This window comes from Triturus cristatus, chromosome 4_1 (genome assembly GCF_964204655.1).
Source record: "Triturus cristatus chromosome 4_1, aTriCri1.1, whole genome shotgun sequence".
Taxonomy (NCBI): domain Eukaryota; kingdom Metazoa; phylum Chordata; class Amphibia; order Caudata; family Salamandridae; genus Triturus; species Triturus cristatus.
In genome coordinates, this window is record NC_140585.1 from 1,235,944,492 (window position 1) to 1,235,958,633 (window position 14,142).

Genomic DNA, 14,142 nt, shown 5'->3' on the forward strand with positions numbered 1-14,142 from the left:
CGATCCATCCCGTGTGTCCGAGGTTACAACCGTATGGAAAAAACACCGTCCGCACCGAACTCCTACAGCAACCATGGAGACAAGTGCCCGCATACGCGCCCAACACTCCCCCCAGCCCCCGTACGTCCGACACGTACCCCCCGTATATGTATACCCCCACCCGTCTAGGTACACCCCAGTACGTTCCAGTCGAACCCCCACCCCAGTACGTGTCATAGCCCCGTCTACCTACACCCCAGTACGTTCCAGTCGTACCCCCACCCCAGTACGTGTCATACCCCCCGTGTACCTACACCCCAGTAAGTTCCAGTCGTACCCCCACCCCAGTACGTGTCGTACCACCGTCAATGTACACCCCCCCACCCCAGTACGTGTCGTACCACCATCCATGTACACCCCCCACCCCTGTACGTGTCGTACCACCGTCCATGTACACCCCAGTACGTTCCAGTCGTACCCCCACCCCAGTACGTGTCGTACCACCGTCAATGTACACCCCCCCACCCCAGTACGTGTCGTACCACCGTCCATGTATACCCCAGTACGTTCCAGTCGTACCCCCACCCAGTACGTGTTGTACCACCGTCCATGTACACCCCAGTACGTCCCAGTCGTACCCCCACCCCAGTACGTGTCGTACCACCGTCAATGTACACCCCCCCACCCCAGTACGTGTCGTACCACCGTCCATGTACACCCCAGTACGTTCCAGTCGTACCCCCACCCCAGTACGTGTCGTACCACCGTCAATGTACACCCCCCCACCCCAGTACGTGTCGTACCACCGTCAATGTACACCCCCCCACCCCTGTACGTGTCGTACCACCGTCCATGTACACCCCAGTACGTTCCAGTCGTACCCCCACCCCAGTACGTGTCGTACCACCGTCAATGTACACCCCCCCACCCCAGTACGTGTCGTACCACCGTCCATGTACACCCCAGTACGTTCCAGTCGTACCCCCACCCCAGTACTTGTCGTACCACCGTCTATGTACACCCCAGTACGTTCCAGTCGTACCCCCACCCCAGTACGTGTCATACCCCCCGTGTACCTACACCCCAGTACGTTCCTGGCGCACCCCCAACACAACCTCCTAAGTACGGAGCGCACCCCATGCCCCAACATCACAACCGCATGTACGAGTCGTACAAAGCCACACACAAGGACATAATCGTACAACCAAATGGCCCATGTACACACCGTACACACGCTCAAAACGCACGTACACAACAAGGACAAAACAAAACAACACAAGAATACACCATTCGAAAGGCACACAGCCACTAAACATGGCCAACAACCACTAAAATAACACAATCACTGACCTGCAACTGTCAAAAACAAACAGAGGCCCAATACACCACCACTCCTTATAACACACCCACCCAAAATTCAAACACTGCCACACCCACCCATGGACCAATAAAAAGGGCCCACACACACAAACCATGAGCCTTTGCAACAGACTCACTGCTGCCAGACACCACAGAACCAGACTACAAGCTACACCACATCTTACACTTGCACACCTTCACACGACCACCCTCACAAACACCCTCTCATCACATTCACACACACACACAACCATCCACACCCCCCCCCAACATCCACACACCCCCCACACCCACACCATCCCCACCCACATCCCTCACCATGCCCACTACCAAGAATCCAAAGTTCAGTCACCGAGAGTTGGAGGTCCTTGTTGATCAAATCCTCAGAGTCGAGCCACAGATCTTTGGAACATTGGTCAGAAGCACCAGCCAGGCAGCCAAAACAGCCATGTGGCAGACCATCGTCGATGCTGTGAATGCTGTTGCGGACACCAGGAGGACCAAGCAGGATTGCCAGAACAGGTGGTACGATCTGCGGAGGAGGGTCAGAGCCAAGAGGCAGGAGGAACACGACCAGGCCAACGCCACCGGAGGAGGGCCCTCCCGCAGAGCCGTACAGTACCATCCCTGGGAGGAGAGGGTGATGGCCATACTGCCGGTGGAGGCAGTTGAAGGAGTAGAAGGACTCCGAGACCCGGGTGAGTACACAAACAACGCACCTCACATGGGGGGAACTGCAACCACAACCAAAATTAATAACAGGCACGCAACCACCACAAGCCATCGCATGACTCAACCACACTCCATGAGCAGGCACATGCCACTGCTGCCACCATGCCCCATGCACCCAGCTGGACAATGTCAAGTCACAGGCCACAGAAGACAACAACACATGACACGGTAACCCGGAGGCTGGGCACCAAGAATCACATAGTGCGACTCCAAAGCAGACAACAATGCCCTCTGCCCATATGGCCTAGGTCACAGCCAGACAAACACTGTGTCCCAACACAGGAATGACTTGCCAGCAAATGGCGGACGCCTTGCATCAACACATGGGGGTGAAGGCACTGTTTTGCACATGACAGCAGCTAATGAACATCCAACATTGTGAAAGAGTGGCAGCACACACCACCACAGCAGCAGCGCACAGACACACAGCAGACAAAATGGGTGCCTGGAGATCAGAAACAAACTCACATCAACAGGCCAAGGGCCACTCAAAGATCTGCTAACAGTGTGTGCCCAGGAAGCTGGGCCAAGGTGACAGAGGGTGACACACGGAGGGAGGGAGAGGGGGACACAGAGGGAGGGAGAGGGGGACTGAGAGGGAGGGAGACGGACAGAGGGAGGAGGCTGACACACAGAGGGAGGGAGAGGGGGACAGAGAGGGAGGGAGAGGGGGACAGAGAGGGAGGGAGACACAGGAAGATGGACAGAGGGAGGAGGCTGACACACAGAGGGAGGGAGAGGGGGACAGAGAGAGAGGGAGAGGGGGACAGAGAAGGAGGGAGACACAGGGAGAGCAAATCAGTCCTTTGGTGTGTGGGAATGTCTGCTCGTCAGCAGGTGGACTGCGTGCATGTAGACAAGGGTGGCCAGTGCCAGAACCCCCCCTCTTCATCATGGCAAAACGCAGGGCCATGTCACAACCTGTACACGAGCACAAGGACAGCCACCTGCATCATATAAGTGTGTGGATCCACTCCATGTGCACATGTACAGTGCTACAAGGAAGGCGCAAATGCATGGCTCGCCACACATGCACACTCCACTGCTGACTGCAGTCACACTTGACGCAGCAAGTAAGACTGTGCCACACATAGTTAAAGGGGCCAAATTGGTGGCCAAGGGACACACCCATGCACAAGTGCACTGTGAGTGGAATGCAAGACAGATCCTAATTCCAAGAGGAAATGTGCCAACTTTGTAACGGATGAAACATGGATGTTGCATGGATCAAAATTAACATTTTCTCTCTCACACACAGGTCAACGTCGTGCTGCACCCCCCAACACTGGGGGGGAACACTCACAGGACCCGGATCTGCAGGAGACCGATCCCACCAGCAGCGACCACTCTCACCACTCTGCGGACGACCCCGACCGACCTGGCCCCTCTGGTGTCCAACCACCTGCAGCACCTGCGTCAGGTACAACCGTGCCAACCACCACCCCCACTCCTGCCACATCCCAGGAGACACCCAGGATCCCTGCCCCAACACCACAATGCAGCCAGGCTCGCCAGGAGGGACACGGTGTCCCGGGCACCCAGGAGGAGGCAGGCGACAACGCCAATGCCACCCCTCAGGGGTCCCGGAGACCCGATGTTCCCACAAGTGCAGGCCAGACGCAAGTGGGCAGGGGTGGTGGGAGTGGAGGACGGCGGAGGCGCGAGCCTGACCAGTTGGCTGGGGATCCGGTATTTGCCCATGTCCGTAACATCCTGGACTCATACCGGCAGGACACCACGGGCATGGCCCAGGTTGTGTCCGTCCTCGAGGGGATCAAGGTCCAGCAGGCCCAGCAACATGCGGAGCTAATAGCCTGTCTACAGGTACACCAACGGAGGATGGAGGACAGACAGGCTGAGCAAGTGACGGCGTCCCAGGGGATTCACGCTGAACTCCGTCGGATGGCCGACACCATGGCCGACCCTCCCTGTGCCAGAAGGCGGAGAACATCACCACCCACAGGGAGGGATCATGAGGAGGAGGAGGAAACATCCGACGGAGCATCCCAGATGTCGTCACGGCCTGCTGGTGAGGTTCCCCGCAGGAGGCCGGGTCGTCCACGGAAAGGACCGTGAGGGTGGCTGCTACATCACCATCTCCCAGGACACCTGGCCTGGCACCTGGCCCACTGGAGCAACAGCATCACAGCATCAAGAGACATTCTCTGCCACATGGCCCTGCTGGTCACTGGCTGACCAATGTTGACAAAGACTGTGGCATGGACTCTGAGGATTTCCAATGGCAAGGACACCAACTCCCCTACTGAACTTTGGATTCCCTAATCCCGGAAAGCCCCTCACTTTGTCCCCCCCCCCCCCAATAATAAATCACACTATTAAGAGTAGATGCCTGCTGGTAGCATTATTACCTAACATGTGTCTTGTACAGTCTAAACATGCCTGAGTCATCTGTTCACTTCAACCATCCACACCCTGGTGCCTGAGTCTGGCACAGGACACATGGGTCACAGTTTATTAGGCAAGACAGACATGGAGCACCATACACACCCGTGATGGTCAGAACCAGCTGAGGGGGTGGCCGAACAACCGTGCTGACAGACACATTGAGTACAGCAACAGTCATGCGCAGAGGTCAGGGATCCTGGCCCGTGTCCTGGGGGGCACCCAGGTATGTGTAGACAGGTGGCAGAACCATGTCCTGCAAGCTTGAGTCCGGTGGATGCAGAGAATGGGGTCATGGACAACGTTGGATGCATGGGGATGGCACATGTCACAATACCCACACAGTCATGGACATCATGCCCAATACACAGTCTCAGCACACACACACAGCTTGCATCTTGCCACTCGACACATTGACACATAGCCACAATCAGGGAATACCATGCCAGACATGCAGGATGCACCGTGCCAACACACCAGCACTGACTGAGAAGAGGCAACTTGGAGGCATAGGGACACCTTTATTAGTCATGTTTTTGGGATTGCAGAGGCAACTTGAAGTACACATGAACACATCATGTGGAGTAACATGTGGCTCCAACACTGGCACCCCCCTTCTGCAGCACAAATGCGTGATAGCCATGGAACTGGCACACAAGCGTCGGCTAACAGCTAAACACCCACAGCTGCTCACGGAGAGCCTGCCATACACCATACATCCGCTGATGTGGAAGTCCCACGCCATGTCAAGACAATGTTAACCGTATGTGTCCGAGGGCAGTGTCACACACATTGATGCCATCATCACAATCCACTATCCCATCACTGATGACTGACAACCAGGCAGCCCATCTATTCAGGTGTACCCAGCTGCATGTCGTGTCCCATGGGGATGCCACATGTCTGCAGAGGAACCAAACCCCGACCGGGGCAGTGTGCACACATCGTGAACAACTGCCACACCCAATACACCCCAGATGCATCCCTTACCCCATGGAGACTTCCAAACGTGTCCGTGCCTGTAACGCTGAGTCAGCCCACGATGTCATGTCCATGAGGAATAGCAGTGCCACAACAATGCAACCAGCAAACGGCATGCGCAGGTACCTGGGGAAGAGAGACACACAAGAAGTCAGCCACAAAAAGCACAGCCACTTGCATGTGCAGTTACTCGACACATGTATGGATGACAACATGCTAGGTCACAATTATGACTGGGGAAATACTACCATCACTGCCACCATCACTCCAGTGACACACCCACACACACCTCTGACCCACGTGCCATACATGCAGGTGGAGACACACATCACAACGCATGCCACACGGGGACCAATGCGTGCACACTCAGACACTGGTACTCACCACTAAGCAAAGAAGTCGCGTATGAGCCGAGTCCGGATGTCCTCTTGCGGCTCCACATCCTCCACATCACTAGCCCCATTGCCAAGCCCTTCGTCCTCCACGGGTGGATGGTCCTCGTCATGTTGATTCAGGATGAGTGGCACAGCTCTTTCAACTGCCATGTTGTGCAGCATGCAGCAGACCATGAAGATCTTGCAGACCTTCGCCGGGGCATAAGGGAGTGCACCGCCGGTCTTGTGGAGGCACCGGAATCGGCTCTTCAGCATGCCAAACGTCCTCTCTATCACTCGCCTTGTCCGGCCATGGGCGGTGTTATAGCGGAGCTGGGCCGGCGTGATGGGGTTGCGGAGAGGTGTCAGCAGCCAAGGCATGTTGGGATAGCCAGCGTCCCCTACATGGGAAGCACATGGACATCGTTAGAACTGGTGTAGCGGTCGTGCTGGTCGGCTATACAGAATACAGGACAGACAGACTGTACCCACCAACAACACATGCCCGTTCGTTGCGCAGCTGCATCATCATATCAGGCATCTCGCTACGACTCATGATGTAGGCATCGTGTGCTGATCCTGGGAAACGAGCACAGACATGTGAAATCACCATATTGGACAGACACACCACAAGGGCATTGATGGAGTGGTAGTGCTTCCGATTGCGGTACGCCACCTCCCGTGCGTGTGGTGGTACCAAACCTACATGTGTCCCATCTATGGACCCAATGACATGGGGCATCCCTCCCAGGGCATAGAATCCATGCTTGACCTCAGTCATCTGTTCAGGGGTTGGGAACTTGATGAAGTCATCCAGGTGAATCAACATGGCCTCCAAGAAATCATGCAGCACACCGCTGAACATGCTCTGGGACATGCCACCAACATGAGCTATGGTATTTTGGAAGGTACCCGTGGCCAGAAAATGTAGGGCAGCCATTACCTTCAGCTGGGGTGTCAGTGCCGTAGGATACCTGTGCTGCGGTTGCAGGTGTGGTGCCAGTCTCGCCGTCAGCTCCAGAATCAACGGTTGGGTGAAGCGGTAGAGCCGGATCCTGTCATTCTCCTGCATGGTAGCCAAGTCTGGAATTCTTTGGGCAACAGGAGGCGCTCTGCAGTAATTTGGAAGTGACAAGGAAGAGTGCACTACGAGAACAACTCATGTCTACTGAGCACATGTAAATCTGGCAATACACACATGCCACATAGGGAGTCAGGCATGTGCTACATGCCCAGGACACGTATGGATGCAAGGTGACACTCCTTCCAAGACCCAGCTACACACGGTGATTGAGAACCTCCCCATGCCACGCCATGGAAATAGCTGTGTCCCAGTGCAAGTGCACTGCCCGACGCAAGACAGGAGTGACATACACCCACACATCAGCAGAAGTGTGATGCCGATTGCAGAGACTGGTAGCGGAACACTGGAGCCACAGGTCACATGACATTACACTAGTCCAGCCCACACACCTTGCCATGAAGGTGCACATGTCATGACTCACCACACATTCCTTGTGAGTTTGCTGACATGGCCTTGTCACGCTACTCCGTGTCCCATGCATACATGTGCACCTCACATCCGATAACACATGTGGCATGGTGTTGGGAACAGTGTGCAATGACAATCTACACACAGCCACATGTTGGTTGCTGCAACGGCTGCAGCTTTTGAGGGTGCTACAACATCAACCTGATGTAAATCCCGGACACATATATGACATAGTCACATTGTGCACTGTGGGTAGTGACAAGTCATGTGTCATGACCCCTGTACCGGGCATCATGGGACACTTCCGTGTGTTGGTGTCCGTGCCATGCCAGTGACGCTCACCCCAAGTGCGCAGTCCCACATGCACACATGTCAAAGGAGTCAAGGGCATGCCTGGCACACATTGCACCCTCACACAGTACACATGTACACATCTCATCATACATCTGGTGCCTTCTCCACTCAGGAGGCATGTTCCACATCACAGCCTGTGACACCTGTGCCCCACACATGTAGTAATGCACAGACGATGCCTTGATGTCCATTCCTGGACAAGTATGTCCATTCATGGACAAGTATGTCCGCCCTATTCCTACATGTGTGTCGCCTATCACCACAGTGATGTGTAAAAACCGCCGTACTGCTGCTGAGAGGGCCTGTGCATGTTCCCAAATCACTGTGGGAGTGCTGCCGTATGTGTACCCATCGTGATGGCGAGCGTACAGGCATTTGTACGGTCGTACCACTACGGGTACGCATACGCGTGCAGACCCATAGTGATAGTGAGCGTACATGCGTGTGTACGGTCCGTAACACTACGGGTACGCATACGCGTGCAGACCCATAGTGATAGTGAGCGTACATGCGTGTGTACGGTCCGTACCACTACGGGTACGCATACGCGTGCAGACCCATAGTGATAGGGCCGTACACACGCATCTACGATCACTATCACTATGGGTCTGCACGCGTATGCGTAGCCGTAGTGGTACGGACCGTACACTCGCATGTACGCTCACTATCACTAGGAGTACGCATACGCGTGCAGACCCATAGTGATGGAGAGCGTAGGCATGCATGTACGGGCCGTTGCCATGCATTTGGGGTGCCCTAGGGCCCCGAAACGCATCGTACCTGTGTGTGATGCTCCAAATTACATAGGGGACAAGTATTAAGGCCTACATGCATGCTGGTTGTCATGGAGACCAAGTTCAAAATTCGAAATTGTTCTGGAAGGTGCACAGCAGAAGTCAGTTGGAATTCTTCTACTTTGTTGCAATGTGTTTGTGGGGCTGACATCATGCAGGAGAATGAAACCGATAGAGAACCCACAGACTGCTAGGTTTGAAGGGATTGGTGGAAACATAGGATGCAAATGTGAGTGACCAATCACTCTGTACTCCTGTGCATGAGACTGGGCAGAAGGGCACATATAAGGCAGCCAGGTCCCATGAGGGAGCACTTGCCTGCACATATTTGCATTCGTCGACCCAGCTGCTGCTACTGATTCCCTGGAACCATGTCAAGGGCTGTGGAGAGGACACAGCCATTCACCCTGGAGGAGAACATGGCTCTGCTGGATGTGATCCTCCCACAGTACTCCATGCTGTATGGGCGACCAGGGTATCAGGTGAGTGCATAGGCCACTGCCACAGACTGTCCCTATGTTGTGACTGTGACTTCTGCCATTGCGTCCAGGTGTAACACACATGCCATGTACTGTCGGGGGGGTCCCAGGGGGGGGGTGCCTGATGTCTCCCAGCAGTGCCCTGAGACAGGAGGGGTGGGGGCCTATCACTCCCAGCAGTGCCCTGAGACAGGAGGGGTGGGGGCCTATCACTCACAGCAGTGCCCTGAGACAGGAGGGGTGGGGGCCTATCACTCACAGCAGTGCCCTGAGACAGGAGGGGTGGGGGCCTATCACTCCCAGCAGTGCCCTGAGACAGGAGGGGTGGGGGCCTATCACTCCCAGCAGTGCCCTGAGACAGGAGGGGTGGGGGCCTATCACTCACAGCAGTGCCCTGAGACAGGAGGGGTGGGGGCCTATCACTCACAGCAGTGCCCTGAGACAGGAGGGGTGGGTGTGATGCACAGTGTGAGCCTTGATCATTGATTGTGACATTGCCATCATTCCACCTGTGTACCCACTGTGGCACGTACTGCTTTTTCCCTCACCAGGGGATGATGTCCCTATGACAAAGGTGCAATGCGTTGGCTACATGACATGCCTTGTTGTAACCAGCTAATTTGTACCCATATGTCTCTCTGTGACATGTGGCTGGTGTATTGATGTGGTGTCACTTGTTCCTCCTCACAGGTAGGCGCCACTGCCAAGGAGCAGATCTGGCTGACCGCCGTCAGTGCCGTGAGGGGTGTGGATGGTCGGAGGCGGAGCCTGCCCCAGGTGAGGAAACGCTGGCAGGATATCCGGTGCTGGACGCGGAGGATTGCACGGCTCCTGCTGGGGGACTCACCTGAGAGCCACAAGAACCGCGGCCGCCGCCGTCTGAGCCACCTCCACAGGCGTGTGCTGCCGGTGGTCTTTCCAGACCTGGAGAGGCGCTTACAGGCGATGCAGCAGCCGGAAGGGGGTAGGTACATGTGTGTTTGTTGTGTGTCACCGGCATTTGTAAGGGCACAGTAGCATGAATTCACTGGCAGGGTTTAAAGGTGCTGTGCAGATCCTGTTTGCCCCAGTATAGCGCTGTGCCCCTGCCACCCTTCCCCTCCTTGCAATGTGTTCCCTGGTCTGTGTGTAGTCACTCCTTCACAAGGTAATGTAGGCTGGCGCTTTGTCCACGAGAACAATGACTGTAGCATCATGTGTGGGGGTGGTGTGTAACAGGTTGTGGGACCTTGCCTGTGCACTGTCAAGTTCACTGCATGTGGGTTCCATGTCAGTTGGCACTGATGCTGACTCCAGACATGGGAGTTGGTCTCTCATGTGTCATGCCTTACAGCGCGCATGTCCTATGTAGTGGCCTGTGACATGATGTGCATGAGTGTGCGATACACATATTGCAGGGATGGTGACGTGTGTTGCAGTCATTACCATTCAGTAGCATGTAGTTGTGTGCCCACTACTGTCCCCTGGGGCAGCTCTTCCTCAGTGGTGTATGTGTCATCATAAACGTGGCCAATCTCAGTGTCTACAGCGTAGGTTGTGCTCTGTGCCATTGTCCCCTGTCACCATGTATATTGACGTGCTATTTTGTACAGGTGTCCACTGTGCAGCCTGACCTGATTGTCCTTCTTCATACTCACAGTTGCCAGTGCCTGTGTGTCTTGTTATACTCTTCTGAGGATGGGCACTGGTACCTCATTATTTGTACAGGCGCACCTTGGCTGTTTGGCGTCCAATCTTGCTTTTTGCCTGCCCCTGTGTGTATCACCCAGACTATGAGATGTTGGTGCCACCTGTGTCTCAACAATTTGCCTCGTGTAGGGTCTTGTTGGGGCGGGCAATGCCTATGTGTCAAATCCTGATTTCCACTTGCTGGGTCTGGGCAGTGTGTGATGTGTCTGGACACACACGCAATGTGCAGTGACCGAGTCATGTTGGGCATGTTTTCAGCATTACCTATGCAGCATGTGTCTCAAGTTCATGGATATGGTCCCTGGTCATCGGTATTTTCGCCAACGCTGTGTGGTGCAGATGCAGTGCTGGATTGTCCCCAGGGCCTGGGTGCTATGTCAGACTCCGTTTCCTGTCTTTAGCTATTGTCTCATGCTCTCCATGGTATTTCAGTGGCATGGTGGCTCAACCAACTGTGTGTTTCATGCCCTACATCGGTACCCTGTTCAGTAGATGTTAGGGATCTTCCTTTTCAGGCTATGCAATGTTACCTATGTAGATTGGACTCATGTGACAGATGTGTACAGGTGTCTGATTAATTTCTGTCTCTCCACCCTGCCCACAGCATCGTCGGGGGACACAGAGGGAGACATGGACACAGACCAGGCGGAGGGACCGAGCACCAGTGCCAGCCGTGACATCGGGTCTGGCACATCGAGTGGGACAGAGGCGGAGGAGAGTGTGGCCGAGGACCTGTCGACTGGCACATCAGACTACGAAGCTGACAGGTCCGGGGAGGATGTCTCCGAGTGGGCGGAGGCTGCACCAGCAGCTGACAGCGGAACAACACCTCGCACCGCCCCCTCAGTTTCCATCAGCCGCCTCCCACTTGCTCGTGTCCCTTCCCAGCGTGCCCGGTCACAGCATGTCTCCTTCCTGCCAGGCACCGCACCCCCTGCCCCTGTCTCCACTGCTGCCGCCAATGCAGAGTCTGTGGACATCCAGCGGCAACTGCAGGTTGGTCAGGCTGCGATCCTTAATGTCCTCCATGCCCACGGCAAAACCCTCACCAACATCGAGGCTTTCTTGGAGGGCATTCATTCATCGCAGGCTGACCAACGCAACTTGCTGAGGTCCATAGACTCCACACTGACTGCAGCAGTGGGTCTCCTGCAGCGCGACCTCCCCCCACCTACCCCTGCCCCATCCACACTTCCCACTCCCATGCCTGTCCCACGTACACCCAGACGTCGGCATGCACCCACATCAACGGACACGGGCACCACACCAGCAGGGAAGGTCCACCGCACTCCTCCTGACACGCACACACAGGGTGAGGTAGGCACACCCACTGGGTCGGGGGGCAAACGTGTGACACGCAGCCATAGTGGGAGTCCGCATTCCACCCAGTCCACTCCCTCCAAATCCCCTCCCCTCAGCTCTCCTGGCCACATCTCCCCCAAGGACTCCTTCATGGCCGCTCTGTCCCTGAGCCCCACGGTTACACCACCACGCAAGCGGTCAAGGAGGTCCCCGGTCAGGGTGGTTGAGTCTCCCCCCCTGTCTCCACCCTCCCCCAGTGGCGCTGCGACCCATCCCTCTGACCCCCCCCCTCCTTGGGGCCTGAGGTCCCTTCGGGTGCAGGGGACTCCCTGGAGGACCTTGCAAAGGTGTGTAGTGCCATCCTGGCCTCCGCCTTTGGCCCTGCCCCACCCCCTGTGGTGGAGTCCTCCATCCCTGCACCCACAACGCCGCCCCTTTGCCCTGATGTCCCTGCGGTGCCTGTTGCTTCCCCCCCCCCTGATGCCCTCACCAGTGTGGAAGACGATGCCATTTGACTGTTCAGGCAAGGTAGGGGACACGCATCCCACTGTGTCCCCCATCCAGCTGAGAATCATTGACTGCCCTATGGGCTTTGTGAAGATTGAACTGCCTGCGATCCACGGACATTGTGCTCATGCTGAATAAAGCTTAATTTTTTTTTCATTATCACACTACTGCTATGCTGGTATTGGTGTTGGTGGGGCTGCTACATGGTTTTGGGTGGTGTGTAAGGGTTTGGGTGTGTGGGATGTGTAGTAGTGTACTGCTCATTGGTGGGACCCTGGGATCTGTGTGCCATCACAAGGTGTTGGCTAACTTTCTTTGTTCATGTAAGCAGTTACTGCATGGTGCACTTGTCCCAGGGTGTATTCCTTCCTCTGTGTACCCAGCTTTCTTCCCTGCAGGGTGTTCCCAATGTTTAGCGCAGAGCTGTGTCTACATGAGCTGTGTGTGTGACGGAGCCCTTCTACTTTGGCCATGCATGCAGGGCCATGTGTCCACCTGCAACAATCGTGGCATCCTTGGTGATCACTGTACTTGTGTGTGGAGTCTGTTGACATGAGTTCATGGGGACATGTTCCCTTGTAGCCAGTATGCATGTGGATAATTCTGGCCTCACACACATGTGTTACACCCCTCCTGTCTCAGGGCACTGCTGGGAGTGATAGGCACCCACCCCTCCTGTCTCAGGGCACTGCTGGGAGGACTCTGCACACACCCCTCCTGTCTCAGGGCACTGCTGGGAGGACTCTGCACACACCCCTCCTGTCTCAGGGCACTGCTGGGAGGACTCTGCATACACCCCTCCTGTCTCAGGGCACTGCTGGGAGGACTCCACACCCACCCCTCCTGTCTCAGGGCACTGCTGGGAGGACTCTGCACCCACCCCTCCTGTCTCAGGGCACTGCTGGGAGTGATAGGCACCCACCCCTCCTGTCTCAGGGCACTGCTGGGAGGACTCTGCACCCACCCCTCCTGTCTCAGGGCACTGCTGGGAGGACTCTGCACACACCCCTCCTGTCTCAGGGCACTGCTGGGAGGACTCTGCACACACCCCTCCTGTCTCAGGGCACTGCTGGGAGGACTCTGCACACACCCCTCCTGTCTCAGGGCACTGCTGGGAGGACTCCACACCCACCCCTCCTGTCTCAGGGCACTGCTGGGAGGACTCTGCACCCACCCCTCCTGTCTCAGGGCACTGCTGGGAGTGATAGGCACCCACCCCTCCTGTCTCAGGGCACTGCTGGGAGGACTCTGCACCCACCCCTCCTGTCTCAGGGCACTGCTGGGAGGACTCTGCACACACCCCTCCTGTCTCAGGGCACTGCTGGGAGGACTCTGCACACACCCCTCCTGTCTCAGGGCACTGCTGGGAGTGATAGGCACCCACCCCTCCTGTCTCAGGGCACTGCTGGGAGGACTCTGCACACACCCCTCCTGTCTCAGGGCACTGCTGGGAGGACTCTGCACACACCCCTCCTGTCTCAGGGCACTGCTGGGAGGACTCTGCACACACCCCTCCTGTCTCAGGGCACTGCTGGGAGGACTCCACACCCACCCCTCCTGTCTCAGGGCACTGCTGGGAGGACTCTGCACCCACCCCTCCTGTCTCAGGGCACTGCTGGGAGTGATAGGCACCCACCCCTCCTGTCTCAGGGCACTGCTGGGAGGACTCTGCACCCACCCCTCCTGTCTCAGGGCAC